General features: G+C 43.2%; 1 long non-coding RNA gene across 1 annotated transcript in view; it reads right to left on the bottom strand.

Annotated features, from left to right (window-relative positions):
• Positions 1 to 18,083, bottom strand: part of LOC142150178 (uncharacterized) — a 92,110-nt gene that overhangs the window by 32,204 nt on the left and 41,823 nt on the right. Inside the window, exon 2 of the long non-coding RNA XR_012691059.1 lies at positions 11,906 to 12,080. This is a non-coding gene — a long non-coding RNA (uncharacterized LOC142150178). The remainder of the gene's footprint in view (positions 1 to 11,905; positions 12,081 to 18,083) is intronic.

The following is an 18,083-nucleotide window of genomic DNA, read 5'->3' as shown; positions in this document are numbered from 1 at the left end:
TTATTGAATGTTATTGAGGTTAATAATAGCCTAGGAGTGAAAATAAGCCCAAAAACTTGATTTTTAAACTTTTAATGTTTTTTTCAAAAAAAATCCGAATCCAATACCTTAAATCCGAACCGAGACCTTTCGTCAAGTGTTTTGCGAGACAAATCCGAACCTCAAAAATAACGAAAATCCGGATCCAAAACACAAAACACGAGACCTCAAAAGTCGCCGGTGCACATCCCTACTATAAAACTGTGCTGCTTGTGCCATATTAAAGGGGATTCACTAATTCAAACTGTTTTCCCTTTTTTCCTTCACTCATATATGCCCCCCAGACTTCTAGTTGATCTTTTTATATGCACTTTCCTAGCTCCCAGGGTGCATGGTAATAGAACTGATAGCTCTACAGACCCACATCCCCCTAGTGACCCCATCTGCCGTCACCGGGGTCGGGTCTGTACTTGAGTAATGCTGGATGCGTTACAGGGTGTGCAGTGCATATGGACTTATGAGCTCAGGGTGCACTTTAACTTTTCCTTGACTTGTGTCCAGAGTGATTCAGGAAGGCAGAGCCGGATTAAAGGTGGACAGAGGCAATCTGCTCTTAGGGAGACCTGGTGTCCACTGTCTTACTTCTCCCTTCTCATCTGTCTTCCACTCATCGTTCGTCCTGTCCTGACTGTCTGTGTGACATGTGTCTAATCTACAAGGCCAAAATGGAACTACCACACTGCTAAAACACCCACCCACTGGTGAAAAGACAACTGTGAAAATAATAAAAAGAAGATAAAGTCCCAAGGGTGAGACATTGAACACGCAACCCATGTGAGGAATTCTGAATTTTCCTGTTGCAGAAAGTTGCCATCATGTTGTCCACATAATGGTGACTAAGCCAATCTACCTGAAGAATATGAGCTCCAGGAATACCGACCACTGATAAGCCTTTTAAATGTATTTTTACCAAATGGATTCTCTGTCTCAAACAACATCGATGTACTTCCATTTCCATCTGACTTTGCAATGTAAGGCATTTCTATTAAGTTGTCCAGAAGCAGTTAAAACATTTTACCCTGGATCTGAGGGCAGAGAGCGCTTTTAAATGCAGGTCTCTTCTCATGGAGCTGAGCCAAAGTCCCCGGGGTGTAATGACCCAAGCAATGAGCTCCTCATCACTGGGCATCTGATGGGTTGTGAAACAAAGGTATTGTCACGCCAATAGGGTTTCTGGGATCCGTCTTGGGACGAAGGGTCCTGAGACAGGGATGAAGTGGAAACTAGGAGGCTGGATGAAGATCTTGCTCAGAAAGAGAGTATGTGCTCTTTTTGTATATGCCAGATGTCAGGAGGAGGAATGCTGGACTGGATTCCACATTGGAATAAGCAACTGGAATCTGGACTTGGTGGACTGGAACCTGGACGTAGGAACAGAGGGACTGAACCCACGAACAGAGACTCAGTACCCGCAAGGATCCAGAAACTCAGAAGACTATAGTACCAAAACTGGGACTGAGAAGTCTCAGAACTCAGGCACCGGATTATCAGGGCTGACCACCTCCTGAGCTGTATAAGCTTGGAACTGGCCCCGGGTAACTCAGAACCTGCATCAAACCTGGATCTTGAAGCCGATACACAGAGACACAGAGATGGAAGAAGTTTAAAGACTCAGAGCAGTAACCTACTAAGAGCAGAAGCGAATAAGAAGGACATGGAGGGATTTGTATCGAGGTTACTCTAAGGATTAAGTTATGTACCTTTTGCCAAAATCTGACCATCTTAGGACAAGACCACTAAATGTGTAACAAAGAGCCTTCTTGCCCACAGGACCTCCAACAGGAATTGGGTGCATCTGGGAATATAGCTTTGAGATGAGTGGGGACCAGGTACCAGGTACCATCTATAAAGTAGCTTATACGCATTCTCTTTAGTCCTCACGAAAATAGAGCTTTTAGCGATTCGGGTCCTGATTTCGGCCCAATCATCAATTTCTAGTTAAATTCCCAAGTCTTCTTTCCACTTCAGCTCGTATCGATCCTTAATAGGTTGATGAAATGCCACAAGACTATAAAATGTTGAAATTAAACCGGTCGGTTGAGACCTATTCTGACAAAAAGTTTCCAAAGGGGTTAATTGGTAGAGTGTTTTAAACGCTAAGAGAGATTGAAATAAATGCCTTAGTTGAAGATATTAATAGAAACATTTATGGGGGATGTTGTGTATTCTCTGCAAATCTGCAAATTCCGGAAAGATTTGCATGGGTGCGATATCTGTCATAAACCAGAGCCCGCGATTAAACCAGTATTGAGAAAAGGATTTTGGCTGTCCAGGGGGAAAGGACGGGTTGTTCCACAATGGAAACATAATTTCAGGATTAGCTAATAATTGAAAGGCGCGAGTACTATAGTCCCAAATCTGGAGGGAGAAACGAGTAGAAGATGGAAGCAAAAGGAGTGGTGGACGATGTTTAATTGGAATCCACAAAAGGGTGTATGGCGAAAGCAACTGTATGGTATTTGCCTCTATGTCAGCCCATAGCCTAGTGTTATGTGCGTATTGTCGCTAACCAATAACGATTGTCGAACCTCGAGTTGTGTTTCCAAAGCACAAAGATTTATTCGCAAATAGTAGAATAAATATGTTCAAGCGAAGTAATAGTAAATACAGCCATTACTTATCGCAGGCGCTCTGGATCCAGTGCAGTCATTCAATCCTGAAGTCTGGGGACAAGATGTCTGCACTCTGGATCACAAGCTGCTGCTTATATACACAATCAAATACAGTAATACAATGAAGATGGTATAGCTTGCATCTATTGGTCCGGGTCTCAGGAATGTCCAAGGGGTCGTCAATCATTGGCTGGTTCATCCTAAGGAATCCAAAGGAGGGGGTCATCTCTGCAGGGGGTATGCTCTGCTCTTCCCGCCAGGATTCCTTAGTCTTAAGTAGTTCATAATTCCCTATCATTCATAACTTGCGTATGCACTCTGCGATTCCCTCGCAGAGTGAACCAAACAGTAGGATATGTAACAAGGTTCATTATGATACCACTCATGATGTTATTCCTTTAACCCGTTCCGTGTATTTCACTAATATGCATGTAACTCTGATATAAAATATAAATACTACTATATTTCGACATAACTGACTATGTGTTGCAACTACCATTAATGTGTACTATTTTATAAGTATGCGTGTTTGTGCGAATATATGGTAAAAGACCAATTACTGTTGCTGCCACGTGTAGTGGATGCGTACGCCCTGTCACGCCGTAGCGTGCCCTTGTACGTCGATGCGTACCGTACGCATCTTTTCAGACAAAGACAACCAAGTTTGCTAGACTTTAATTGAAATGACTTTATCCAATTTGCTGACTTCGACACTAGTGAAGGCGAAGAGTGAAATAGAACTAGCTGGGTCAGGTGTGCAGCAATGTAGTACTTAGAAATATTTGGAAGACCCAGTCCACCCTCCAAGGTCCGACGATGAAGCGTGCGTGCTTGGACCCGTGGTCGTTTACCTGCCCAAACAAACTGCGCAACTTGTTTCTGAAGGGTTTTTAGTGCCAATGAGGGGACCCGCATAGGGACCGTCTGAAATAGATAGAGAATTTGTGCTATTAGATTCATCTTTACGGCTGTCATGCGACCTAACCAAGAGATATATAGCTTATCCCATTTCTCAAGGTCTTGTTTAAGAACACTCAAGAGCCAAGGAAAATTAGCTGTATATAGCTGACTGCATTGACTTGTCAAGTAGATTCCCAAATATTTCAGTTTGTCCGGTTGCCATCTAAAATTCGTTTGCCGTTTCAGAGATTCCAGGAGGTGGGGCGTTAAGTTAAGAGACAGGATTTCAGATTTGTCCATATTGATTTTAAAGTTAGACAACTAAGTTCTTTCTGTATGGAAAGGAGGGAGGTAAGGGGTCACTGTCAGTAAGACATCATCCACATATAAGGAGATCTTATAATCGGTCTTGACCGCTTGGATTCCTGTGATTGGTTCATTGGCCCTCCCCATAATTCAATATAGGCAACATCTCTATAGTATGATATAGGCAGCCCCCTATAAATTAATATAGGCTGCCCCCCCCCATAGTTTAGTATAGGCAGCCCCCCATAATTTAGAATAGGCAGCGCTTCCACCTATAGTTTAGAATACGCAGCACACCCATAATTTAGAATAGGCAGCCCCTCCACAGTAAACAATAGGTAGCTCCCCATAGTTTAGAACAGGCATCCCTTCCACTGATAGTTCAGAATAGGCAGTACCACCATAGTTTAGAATAGGCAGCCGGACCCATACCTTAATATAGGCAGCCCTCCCCATAATTCAATATAGGCAACATCTCTATAGTATGATATAGGCGGCCCCATTATAGATTAATATAGGCTGCCCCCCCCATAGTTTAGTATAGGCAGCCCCCCATAATTTAGAATAGGCAGCCCCCCCGTATAGTTTAGTACAGGCAGAATCCCCTGTAGTTTAATGTAGGCAGCCCCCACCCCCATAGTTTAGAACAGACAGCCATCCCTCATAGTTTAGAATAGGCAGCCCACCCCATAGTTTAGAGTAAGCATAGTTTGGAATATGCAGTACCCTTCTTATATTTTAGAATATGGCAGAATTCCCCATAAATTAGAATATGCAACATTCCCATAGTTTAGAAAAGGCAGACCCCCCTAGTTTAAAATGGGCAGACCCCCTATAGTTTAATATAGGCAGCCCACTCACTATAACTTAATATAGACTGCACCCCTATAGTTTAATATAGGCAGCCCCCCCATGTAGTTTAATATAGGCAGCCCCTCCAATAGTTTAGAATAGGCAGCCCCCACTATAGTTTAGAATAGGCAGCCCCTCCATAGTTTAGAATAGGCAGACCCCCATAGTTTAGAATAGGCAGCGCTTCCACCTATAGTTTAGAATACGCAGCACACCCATAATTTAGAATAGGCAGCCCCTCCACAGTAAACAATAGGTAGCTCCCCATAGTTTAGAACAGGCATCCCTTCCACTGATAGTTCAGAATAGGCAGTACCACCATAGTTTAGAATAGGCAGCCGGACCCATACCTTAATATAGGCAGCCCTCCCCATAATTCAATATAGGCAACATCTCTATAGTATGATATAGGCAGCCCCCTATAGATTAATATAGGCTGCCCCCCCCCATAGTTTAGTATAGGCAGCCCCCCATAATTTAGAATAGGCAGCCCCCCCCCTATAGTTTAGTACAGGCAGAATCCCCTGTAGTTTAATATAGGCAGCCCCCTATATTTTAATATAGGCTGCCCCCTCTCCCCATAGTTTAGCATGGGAAGCCCTGCCCCCCATAGTTTAGAATAGACAGCCCCTCTATAGTTTAGTATAGGCCGAATCCCCTATAGTTTAGAATAGACAGCATCCCCCATAAGTTAGAATATGCAACCCCCGATAGTTTAGAAAAGGAAGCCCCCCTATAGTTTAATGTAGGCAGCCCACTCCCTATAGCTTAATATAGACTGCACCCCTATAGTTTACTATAGACAACCCCCACTATAGTTTAATATCGGCAGAACCCTTTCAGTTTAAAATTGGCAGCCCACCGTATAGATTAAAATAGGCATCCCCCTTATAGTTTAGTATAGGCAGCTCCCCCCATAGATTAGAATAGAAAGCCATTCTCCATAGCTTAGAATAGGCAGCATCCCCGATAGGTTAGAATAAGCAGTCCCCCTATAGTTTACCAAGGCAACCCCTCTATAGTTTAGAATAGGCAGTCTCACCCTATAGGTTAGAATAGACAGCCATCCCCCATAGTATAGAATAGGCAGCCCCCCATAGTATAAAATAGGCAGCCCCACTATAGTTTAGAATAGGCAGTCTCACCCTATAGGTTAGAATAGACAGCCCCAAATAGTTTAGAAAAGGGAGTCCCCCCATAGATTAGAGTATGCAGTACCCACACATAGTTTAGAATATTGAGCCCCCCCCCCCAAAGTTTAGAAATGGTAGCCCCTCATAGTTCAGAATAGTCAGCCCCCCCCATAGTTTAGAATAGGCAGCATCCCCATAGTTTAGAATTGGCAGCCCCCCTCATAGTTTAGAATAGGCAGCCCCACCATAATTTAGAATAGGCAGACCCACTATTAAGACAGCCCCCCTCCCTTCCCTCATATCAAACAATATATTAAGACACCTCACTACCTCAAACATTATAGCAACATACACCCCTTTTCCCTCACACATTTTAGCAGGCCCTCTTCCCTATGGTTTAATATAAGCAGCCCCCTATAGTTTAAATAGTTTAATATAGAAAGCCTCCCCTAGAGTTTAATATAGGCAGTCCCCCTATAGTTTAGTATAGGGAGCCCCCACTATAGTTTAGGATAGGCAGCCCCCACATTAGTTTAGAATAGGCAGCCCCCTATAGTTTAAAATAGACAGCCCCCTATAATTTAAAATAGGCAGCCCCCTATAGTTTAATATAGGCAGCCCCACCTATAGTTTAATATAGGTAGCCCCACCTATAGTTTAATATGTGCAGCCCCCCTATAGTTTAATATAGGCTGCCCCCCCCCCATAGTTTAGAATAGGCAGCATCCCCATAAGTTAGAATATTCAGCTCCTCCATAGTTTAGATAAAGCAGTGCCCCCATAGTTTAGAATAGGCAGCCCCGCTATAGTTTAAAATAGGCAGCCCACTCACTATAGCTTAATATAGACTGCACCCCTATAGATTACTATAGACAGCCCCCACTATAGTTTAATATAGGTAGCCCCACCTATAGTTTAATATGTGCAGCCCCCCTATAGTTTAATATAGGCTGCCCCCCCCCATAGTTTAGAATAGGCAGCATCCCCATAAGTTAGAATATTCAGCTCCCCCATAGTTTAGATAAAGCAGTGCCCCCATAGTTTAGAATAGGCAGCCCCGCTATAGTTTAAAATAGGCAGCCCACTCACTATAGCTTAATATAGACTGCACCCCTATAGATTACTATAGACAGCCCCCACTATAGTTTAATATAGGCAGCCCCCACTATAGTTTAAAATTGGCAGCCCCCGTATAGATTAAAATAGGCAGCCCCCCCCCGTAGTTTAGCATAGGCAGCCATCCCATATAGTTTAGAATAGGCAGCCCCTCATAGTTTAAAACAAGAAGCTCCCCCATAGTTTAGAATAGGCAGCCCTCCATAGTATAGTATAGGCAGCCCCACCATAATTTAGAATAGACAGTCCCCTCCCATACTTTATAATATGCAGCATCCCCCAGAGTTCATAATAGGCAGCAAACCTTAGTTTATAATAGGCAGCCCCCCCATAGTTTAGAAAATGTAGCCCCCTCACATTGTATTTAGAATAAGCAGCCCCTACCATAGTATTGAATAGGCAGCCCGCCCATAATTTTAGAATAGGCAGCCCCACTATTAAGACTATTAAGACAGCCCCCCTCCCTTCCCTCATATCACACAATATATTAAGATTCCCCACTACCTCACACATTATACAACATACACCCTTTTTCCCTCACACATTATAGCAGCCCCCCCTCCATATAGTTTAATATAGGCAGCCCCTGTATACTTTAATTTAGGAAGCCCCCTATAATTAAATATAGGCAGCCCCTCTTTAGTTTAATATAGGCAGCCGTGCCCCCCAATAAGTTACAATAGGCAGCCCCCCCCGGTAGTTTAGAATAGGCAGCCATTCCCCATAGTTTAGAATAGGCATTACCCTCTTATACTTTACAATAGGCAGCCCCACATATTGTGTTTAGAATAGGCAGCCCCCCATAGTTTAGAACAGGCAGCCCCCCATATTTTACTATAGGCATCCCCTCATAGTTTAGTATAGGCAGCCCTCCAAATCATTTTGAATAGGCAGCTAGTCACTGCCCCATTGGAGCTTATAATCTAAATCCCCTAACATACACACACACAGATTGAGAGAGACTAAGGGCAATTTAATAGAAGCCAATTAACCTACCAGTATGTTTTTGGAGTGTGGGAGGAAACCGGAGCACCCGGAGGAAACCCACGCAAACACGGGGAGAACATACGAACTCCACACAGATAAGGCCATGGTTGGGAATCGAACTCATGACCCAAGTGCTGTGAGGCAGAAGTGCTAACCACTAAGCCACCGTGCTGCCCACATAGCAAACCCACATAGTTTAGAATAGATAGCCCCCCAATGGTTTAGAAAATGTAGCCCCCTCACATTGTATTTAGAATAAGCAGCCCCTACCATAGTATTGAATAGGCAGCCCGCCCATATTTTAGAATAGGCAGCCCCACTATTAAGACTATTAAGACAGCCCCCCTCCCTTCCCTCATATCACAATATATTAAGATCCCCCACTACCTCACACATTATACAACATACAACCCTTTTCCCTCACACATTATAGCAGCCCCACTCCATATAGTTTAATATAGGCAGCCCCTGTATACTTTAAAATAGGCTGCCCCTCTTTAGTTTAATATAGGCAGCCGTGCCCCCCAATAAGTTAGAATAGGCAGCTCCCCCCAGTAGTTTAGAATAGGCAGCCATTCCCCATAGTTTAGAATAGGCAGCCGCCCCCTTTTAGTTTAGAATAGGTAGTTCCCCTATAGTTTAGAATATTCAGCCCCACATATTTTAGTATAGGCAGCATTTCCCATAGGTTAGAATAGGCAGGTCTCCTGGCTACTCACTTACCTTTAATTGAGCAGGCCAGCATTGCTTCTCACATCAGGCAAATATAGTTTAGTATAGTCAACCCCCCATAGTTTAGTATAAGTAGCCCCCTTTAGTATACTCAGCCCCCCCATAGTTTAGTATAGGTAGCCCCCTTTAGTTTAGTATAGGTAGCCCCCCATATTTTAGTATATGCAGCCCCCTCATAGTTTAGTATAGGCAGCCCCTCCATAGTTTAGAATAGTCAGCCCCTCCCATAGTTTAGAATAGGCAGCCCCTCCCATAGTTTAGAATAGACAGTACCCCCCATCGTTTAGAATAGACAGTACCCCACATAATTTAGAATAGGCAGCCCCTCCCATAGTTTAGAATAGACAGTACCCCCTATAGTTTAGAATAGGCAGCCCCTCCCATAGTTTAGAATAGACAGTACCCCCCATAGTTTAGAATAGGCAGCCCCCCCATAGTTTAGAATAGACAGTACCCCCCATAGTTTAGTATAGGCAGCCCCCCCATAGTTTAGAATAGTCAGCCCCTCCCATAGTTTAGAATAGACAGTACCCCCTATAGTTTAAAATAGGCAGCCCCTCCCATAGTTTAGAATAGACAGTACCCCCCATAGTTTAGAATAGGCAGCCCCCCCATAGTTTAGAATAGTCAGCCCCCCCTTCGTTTAGAAAAGGCAGGTCCCCCCCTACTCACTTATCTTTAATTGAGTTGGCTGGAGTCGCTCCTCACATCAGGCAGACACCCCCTGGCGAGAAAAAAAAATTAGATAACAAAAAAGCCATATATGAGGCGGCCTTTGGGAATCTTCCCGGTATGTCCTACGCCCAATTGGCCCCTGGTTAGGGGTTTTAAAAGTTCATTGGTTGCTTCCTAAACAGATCTTTCTATATTTACAGAAGGTTTAATATTAATATATACGACTCCTGTACATCGCTAAGGTAAGCGGGCCAAAATCCATTCTCATCGTAATTGTTGATGTCTTCACCAAAATTAAATGTGAAGTCTAGCAGGATACACCACAGTTCTTTATCCATATATCTAGATCTGAACTGCTCAACAAACTTGGAAAAGGTGGTAGCTAAAGGCCATGTACTTCTCATCATTGTTAAAAATATGGATCTTGCTTTATCACATTCCAGACCTCGCTGCTCTAGGTCCCTTGCAAAATGTGAAACAAACTGATAGAAAGCCTTATAAATTATGTAGTATGTGAGCTGAGTGCAAAGATATTGACATTTTCCCTGTAACTTCTCAGGAAGGTCACACTGTAACAGGGTCATCCCGTGTAACCATTCCTCCTTTCTGATACAGCCCTTTTTCTTAGGCTCTAGTAAATAGTTCAGAGCCAACATGTTCATATCTTGGGCTTCAATCCCAACTTCCTCACAAAACTCTTGTATGCCTTTGGGCCCAATAACGTCCTCCGATCCTGCGTACTCCTGAAACCAAGCCAGGCAGCGCTTCCTAGAAAACTGATCTATCCCTATTATTCTGCCGGCTTTTCTACATTTCTTTTGGTCCACTCCATCAGTAGAGGAGGATTTCCTTTTCCTTTTCCCCGGCATATCGCTGTGAGATGAAGTATAAGGAAACAGAAGTCTGTTTCCTTATGTCTCACTGGTCGGCCGAATGATCAGATTATTCTACTTTCTATCCAACTTTGTTGCGTTCTAGAGATGCTGGAGAGCGGTCAGCAGACGTCTGTCCTCTCTCGCTGATCAACCAGAAGTGTGTAACTGTCATCATTTAAATGATGCACCTGGATTCTAAACTGCCAGTGAGTGGTCACATGACAGTATGAGAAAAACAAATCATTAAAGCTACAGTACACCTAATAAAAGGTGGTAGTGCCCCACCCCACAACTGGAGCGGCTACACGGCTACATGCAGCTGTATTTCCATATAAATTGATTTTATTAACTAACCTAATATGGCAGCGGAGGGAATGAGTTAGTGGAGTGAACAATCACAAACTGCCATTTCTTGATGGCAGCTTGTGATTGGTCCTCCCGCTCACATACCAGCCCTGTCCATGTTTTGGCTGGGGCTGTAAGAGGAGCAGATAAGTCATGAGAAATATGGTACATACTGGGATCTAGCTAGGAGAGACTAGGGGCTAGATCTACTAAGCTGCGGGTTTGAAAAAGTGGGGATGTTGCCTATAGCAACCAATCAGATTCTAGCTATCATTTTGTAGAAGGTACTAAATAAATGAAAGCTAGAATCTGATTGGTTGCTATAGGCAACATCCCCACTTTTTGAAACCCGCAGCTTAGTAAATCTAGCCCTAGGTGGTAGAGCAGCTCTAAAGATACAAACACCTATGCACTATTATAATAAGGTGTAGTAAAATTAAATATAGAAAATATATTACTAAGAGTAGAGAATGCTCCAACACTTGCATATTTATTTAGATGAATTAGGTACAGACTCAAGAACACAAGAGAAACATGGGGATATGTATTTGTCTCTTGTGCCCTAAAAGCACCACATACGTAGTGGAAAGTGTGTAATGTTATAATGAAACAGACACATTTTAAAAGCTGTGTGCAGGTAAGCCTTAAGTCCAGATAAAATAACATAGCATTTGATCATGTTAGGACTGACCAGAATGGGAAGACTTTGGCGTGAGTTGGTCAGCTTAACATATACTGCAATATGTGGAACTAACATTCCCTGTCTTTAATATAGAACAGTATTTAGTTCAGCATTAACTATGTGTTTGGAGAGTGCAGAGTATCCCTGTTTTTTTTGTCTACATATGTGTGTATATATATATATATATATATATATATATATATATATATATATATATATTAATAATGGAACCAACAAATAAACGTTCATATTATGCCACACAGTAGTGTCCCAGTTCAATTTATGCCACATTGTTCAATTTATGCCACAAATCATATTTTGCCACACAGTGATGCCCCCAAATCATATTATGTCATACAATAGTGCCCCAGTTCAATTTATGCCACAAATCATATTGTGCCCCACAATAATGTCTCCAAATCATATTATGTTACAAATTAGGCCCCAAAACAATATTATGCCACAGAGTAGTGCCCCCAAACAATATTATGCCACAGATTAATGCCCCCAAACAATATTATGCCACAGAGTACTGTCCCCAATTCATATTATGCCAAGAACAGGCTAACCCCCTGAAAAAAGGAACATTGTCAAGTTTGAAAAAAAAAGCAAAAAAAAAAATGACAATAAAATAAAGTAAATGTGACTTACCTTTACTTCATCTCCTCTCTGTGGTCGGCTGGGCTTGGCCCTCGCAGCTCCTGGATGCTGCCAGCATCGCAACGTCATGACGTGTGCAACTCTTGAAGGTGCACGTGACTTGCGCTTTACAAATTTTGGACATGGGTTGCTGCTTGTCTGGATCCTGCAATGTTGGGAGTCCTATCTGGAAAAAGAAAGGGTATATGACATTTAGAAAACTCCAACCAGCCTTGGCATTAAATAATTCACATTCACATTTAATAAGGGACAAGTGCAAGGAGGTATGGGCTTGGCTATGTAAGGTGCGCAGGTCGCTGTTCTCCCAGTTAGTCACCAGTGCAATGGAGTATGTAGAGGAATAGCAGAAGACCTGGGTACAATCCAGCAATGGCGAGGAACAAAAGGGAAAATACAGGAGAGTGGTCAGAGGTAGCCAAATTCAGGAACCACTCGGACAATATAGTACAGAATCACTTGAGCAGGAGGATAGTCACAAGACAAGCCAAGGGTCAGAATCCAAAACAGCAAACAATAGGAGCAGGGAACAGGACACAGGAACGCTGGAGATTGGTGACCCAAAATGCTGGCGAGGCATTGGTGAAAGTGGGGTCCTAATATAAGAGGAAGTGAGCCCTTGTAGAAGGAGAGTGATTTCTGAGCCACAAAACAAATGCCCCGATGCATAGCAATGGGACGCGGCTCGAATGCACATGCAGGTGCTGCGAGAGTGCTGAATACGTAAGAGTGTCCCGTTGCTAGGCAACAGGATGCGAGAAGGAATTAAGACAGGGGTCCGTTTCCCGGCACCTAGGAGAAGTGCAAGGACGGCATCTGACATATTTACTGAGAGTAAGAAAGTCTTATGATTATGAAAATGCTTTCTACTGGTTTTAAATCACACTTAAAGGAATAACAGGTAAAATAAGGGTAAAAAAGAGTCTACTGTATAAAACGTTACTACTAGTAATGATGTCTTCTCATGGTTATCAATATTTTCATGCATCATAATTGGGGATAACCCAAAACACTATCTGTTACTGTAAAAGAATAGAGGGTATCCTGAACACATGACAGTTTTAAAGTGTTAGACTTCATGGTTTACACCTGAAATTTGCAAGTTTGAAAGTTTTTGTTAATTATTCAGTGCAGACTTGTATTCCAAGTTTTGTAACCTATAAAACTGTGCTGCTTGTGCCATATTAAAGGGGATTCACTAATTCAAACTGTTTTCCCTTTTTTCCTTCACTCATATATGCCCCCCAGACTTCTAGTTGATCTTTTTATATGCACTTTCCTAGCTCCCAGGGTGCATGGTAATAGAACTGATAGCTCTACAGACCCACATCCCCCTAGTGACCCCATCTGCCGTCACCGGGGTCGGGTCTGTACTTGAGTAATGCTGGATGCGTTACAGGGTGTGCAGTGCATATGGACTTATGAGCTCAGGGTGCACTTTAACTTTTCCTTGACTTGTGTCCAGAGTGATTCAGGAAGGCAGAGCCGGATTAAAGGTGGACAGAGGCAATCTGCTCTTAGGGAGACCTGGTGTCCACTGTCTTACTTCTCCCTTCTCATCTGTCTTCCACTCATCGTTCGTCCTGTCCTGACTGTCTGTGTGACATGTGTCTAATCTACAAGGCCAAAATGGAACTACCACACTGCTAAAACACCCACCCACTGGTGAAAAGACAACTGTGAAAATAATAAAAAGAAGATAAAGTCCCAAGGGTGAGACATTGAACACGCAACCCATGTGAGGAATTCTGAATTTTCCTGTTGCAGAAAGTTGCCATCATGTTGTCCACATAATGGTGACTAAGCCAATCTACCTGAAGAATATGAGCTCCAGGAATACCGACCACTGATAAGCCTTTTAAATGTATTTTTACCAAATGGATTCTCTGTCTCAAACAACATTGATGTACTTCCATTTCCATCTGACTTTGCAATGTAAGGCATTTCTATTAAGTTGTCCAGAAGCAGTTAAAACATTTTACCCTGGATCTGAGGGCAGAGAGCGCTTTTAAATGCAGGTCTCTTCTCATGGAGCTGAGCCAAAGTCCCCGGGGTGTAATGACCCAAGCAATGAGCTCCTCATCACTGGGCATCTGATGGGTTGTGAAACAAAGGTATTGTCACGCCAATAGGGTTTCTGGGATCCGTCTTGGGACGAAGGGTCCTGAGACAGGGATGAAGTGGAAACTAGGAGGCTGGATGAAGATCTTGCTCAGAAAGAGAGTATGTGCTCTTTTTGTATATGCCAGATGTCAGGAGGAGGAATGCTGGACTGGATTCCACATTGGAATAAGCAACTGGAATCTGGACTTGGTGGACTGGAACCTGGACGTAGGAACAGAGGGACTGAACCCACGAACAGAGACTCAGTACCCGCAAGGATCCAGAAACTCAGAAGACTATAGTACCAAAACTGGGACTGAGAAGGCTCAGAACTCAGGCACCGGATTATCAGGGGTGACCACCTCCTGAGCTGTATAAGCTTGGAACTGGCCCCGGGTAACTCAGAACCTGCATCAAACCTGGATCTTGAAGCCGATACACAGAGACACAGAGATGGAAGAAGTTTAAAGACTCAGAGCAGTAACCTACTAAGAGCAGAAGCGAATAAGAAGGACATGGAGGGATTTGTATCGAGGTTACTCTAAGGATTAAGTTATGTACCTTTTGCCAAAATCTGACCATCTTAGGACAAGACCACTAAACGTGTAACAAAGAGCCTTCTTGCCCACAGGACCTCCAACAGGAATTGGGTGCATCTGGGAATATAGCTTTGAGATGAGTGGGGACCAGGTACCAGGTACCATCTATAAAGTAGCTTATACGCATTCTCTTTAGTCCTCACGAAAATAGAGCTTTTAGCGATTCGGGTCCTGATTTCGGCCCAATCATCAATTTCTAGTTAAATTCCCAAGTCTTCTTTCCACTTCAGCTCGTATCGATCCTTAATAGGTTGATGAAATGCCACAAGACTATAAAATGTTGAAATTAAACCGGTCGGTTGAGACCTATTCTGACAAAAAGTTTCCAAAGGGGTTAATTGGTAGAGTGTTTTAAACGCTAAGAGAGATTGAAATAAATGCCTTAGTTGAAGATATTAATAGAAACATTTATGGGGGATGTTGTGTATTCTCTGCAAATCTGCAAATTCCGGAAAGATTTGCATGGGTGCGATATCTGTCATAAACCAGAGCCCGCGATTAAACCAGTATTGAGAAAAGGATTTTGGCTGTCCAGGGGGAAAGGACGGGTTGTTCCACAATGGAAACATAATTTCAGGATTAGCTAATAATTGAAAGGCGCGAGTACTATAGTCCCAAATCTGGAGGGAGAAACGAGTAGAAGATGGAAGCAAAAGGAGTGGTGGACGATGTTTAATTGGAATCCACAAAAGGGTGTATGGCGAAAGCAACTGTATGGTATTTGCCTCTATGTCAGCCCATAGCCTAGTGTTATGTGCGTATTGTCGCTAACCAATAACGATTGTCGAACCTCGAGTTGTGTTTCCAAAGCACAAAGATTTATTCGCAAATAGTAGAATAAATATGTTCAAGCGAAGTAATAGTAAATACAGCCATTACTTATCGCAGGCGCTCTGGATCCAGTGCAGTCATTCAATCCTGAAGTCTGGGGACAAGATGTCTGCACTCTGGATCACAAGCTGCTGCTTATATACACAATCAAATACAGTAATACAATGAAGATGGTATAGCTTGCATCTATTGGTCCGGGTCTCAGGAATGTCCAAGGGGTCGTCAATCATTGGCTGGTTCATCCTAAGGAATCCAAAGGAGGGGGTCATCTCTGCAGGGGGTATGCTCTGCTCTTCCCGCCAGGATTCCTTAGTCTTAAGTAGTTCATAATTCCCTATCATTCATAACTTGCGTATGCACTCTGCGATTCCCTCGCAGAGTGAACCAAACAGTATGATATGTAACAAGGTTCATTATGATACCACTCATGATGTTATTCCTTTAACCCGTTCCGTGTATTTCACTAATATGCATGTAACTCTGATATAAAATATAAATACTACTATATTTCGACATAACTGACTATGTGTTGCAACTACCATTAATGTGTACTATTTTATTAGTATGCGTGTTTGTGCGAATGTATGGTAAAAGACCAATTACTGTTGCTGCCACGTGTAGTGGATGCGTACGCCCTTTTACGCCGTAGCGTGCCCTTGTACATCGATGCGTACCGTACGCATCTTTTCAGACAAAGACAACCAAGTTTGCTAGACTTTAATTGAAATGACTTTATCCAATTTGCTGACTTCGACACTAGTGAAGGCGAAGAGTGAAATAGAACTAGCTGGGTCAGGTGTGCAGCAATGTAGTACTTAGAAATATTTGGAAGACCCAGTCCACCCTCCGAGGTCCGACGATGAAGCGTGCGAGCTTGGACCCGTGGTCGTTTACCTGCCCAAACAAACTGCGCAACTTGTTTCTGAAGGGTTTTAAGTGCCAATGAGGGGACCCGCATAGGGACCGTCTGAAATAGATAGAGAATTTGTGCTATTAGATTCATCTTTACCGCTGTCATGCGACCTAACCAAGAGATATATAGCTTATCCCATTTCTCAAGGTCTTGTTTAAGAACACTCAAGAGCCAAGGAAAATTAGCTGTATATAGCTGACTGCATTGACTTGTCATGTAGATTCCCAAATATTTCAGTTTGTCTGGTTGCCATCTAAAATTCGTTTGCCGTTTCAGAGATTCCAGGAGGTGGGGCGTTAAGTTAAGAGACAGGATTTCAGATTTGTCCATATTGATTTTAAAGTTAGACAACTAAGTTCTTTCTGTATGGAAAGGAGGGAGGTAAGGGGTCACTGTCAGTAAGACATCATCCGCATATAAGGAGATCTTATAATCGGTTTTGACCGCTTGGATTCCTGTGATTGCTTCATTGGTCTGAACTCGAGAGGCTAAAGGTTCCATCATTAGGGCGAACAATAGAGGGGAGAGCGGACATCCTTGTCGAGTGCCATTAGCAATTTGTGACACCGGCGATGCAGCTCCATTAGCCCATACAGTAGCAGAGGTATTGAAGTACAAAGAAGCTAGCCTAGTCATAAATTGACCTTTAAAGCCCATTACCTCAAGAGTGGCTCTCATGAAGGGCCAGGAGACCCTGTCAAAGGCCTTTTCTGCGTCGAGGGAGACCACCAGAGCAGGGGTGTGCTTCGAGTTAGCTGCTTCAATGAGATTGATTGCTCGCCTTGTATTGTCTGATCCCTGTCGAGCAGGAATAAATCCCACCTGGTCAGGATGGACCAGGGCAGGGATCACTTGAGCCAGCCTGTTCGCAAGTAGTTTAGCAAATAGTTTTAGGTCTACATTCAGCAGAGAGATAGGTCTGTAGCTCTCACATTAACTAGGTTCACCACCTTCCTTAGTAATAACAATGACATGTGCTCTGGTGGTATCCCTCTCGAAGCTTTCCCTATTTAGCACTGCACTGAAAAGTGAAAGAAGCATCAGTGCCATATCAGGCGCAAATTTTTTATAATACGATGCAGTGAGCCCATCTGGTCCTGGTACGGCCGAGTTTCTAAGTGACTTGATAGTCTCCTTTATCTCTTTCATCGTAATGTCCGCGTTGAGTATCGACAACTGTGCTTCCGTGAGACAGGCAGCCCCGCTTTCATTTTAAAATTGGCAGCCGCCCGTATAGTTTAAAATAAGCAGCCCCTGTGTAGTTTAATATAGGCATCCCCCTAATTTTAGTGTGGGCAGTCCCCACCCCCATAGTTTAGAACAGACAGCCATCCCTCATAGTTTAGAATAGACAGCTCACCCCATAGTTTAGAGTAAGCAGCCCACCATAGTTTGGAATATGCAGCACCCTCCACATATTTTAGAATATGGCAGTATCCCCCATAAATTAGAATATTCAACATCCCCCTAGTTCAGAATAGACAGCCCACCTAAAGTTTAATATAGGCAACCCCCCTATAGTTTAGTATAGGCAGCTCCCCCCATAGATTAGAATAGGAGGCCATTCCCCATAGCTTAGAATAGGCAGCATCCCCCATAGTTTAGAATATGCAGCCCCCACCATAGTTTTGAATAGGGAGCCACCCCATAGTTTAGCATCGGCAACCCCACTATAAAGACAGCGCCCCTTCCTTCCCTCATATCACACAATATATTAAGACCTCCC

This window comes from Mixophyes fleayi, chromosome 4, assembly GCF_038048845.1.
Source record: "Mixophyes fleayi isolate aMixFle1 chromosome 4, aMixFle1.hap1, whole genome shotgun sequence".
Taxonomy (NCBI): domain Eukaryota; kingdom Metazoa; phylum Chordata; class Amphibia; order Anura; family Limnodynastidae; genus Mixophyes; species Mixophyes fleayi.
Note: the sequence above shows the minus strand (reverse complement) of the source record. Positions and strands in the feature narration are given on the sequence as shown.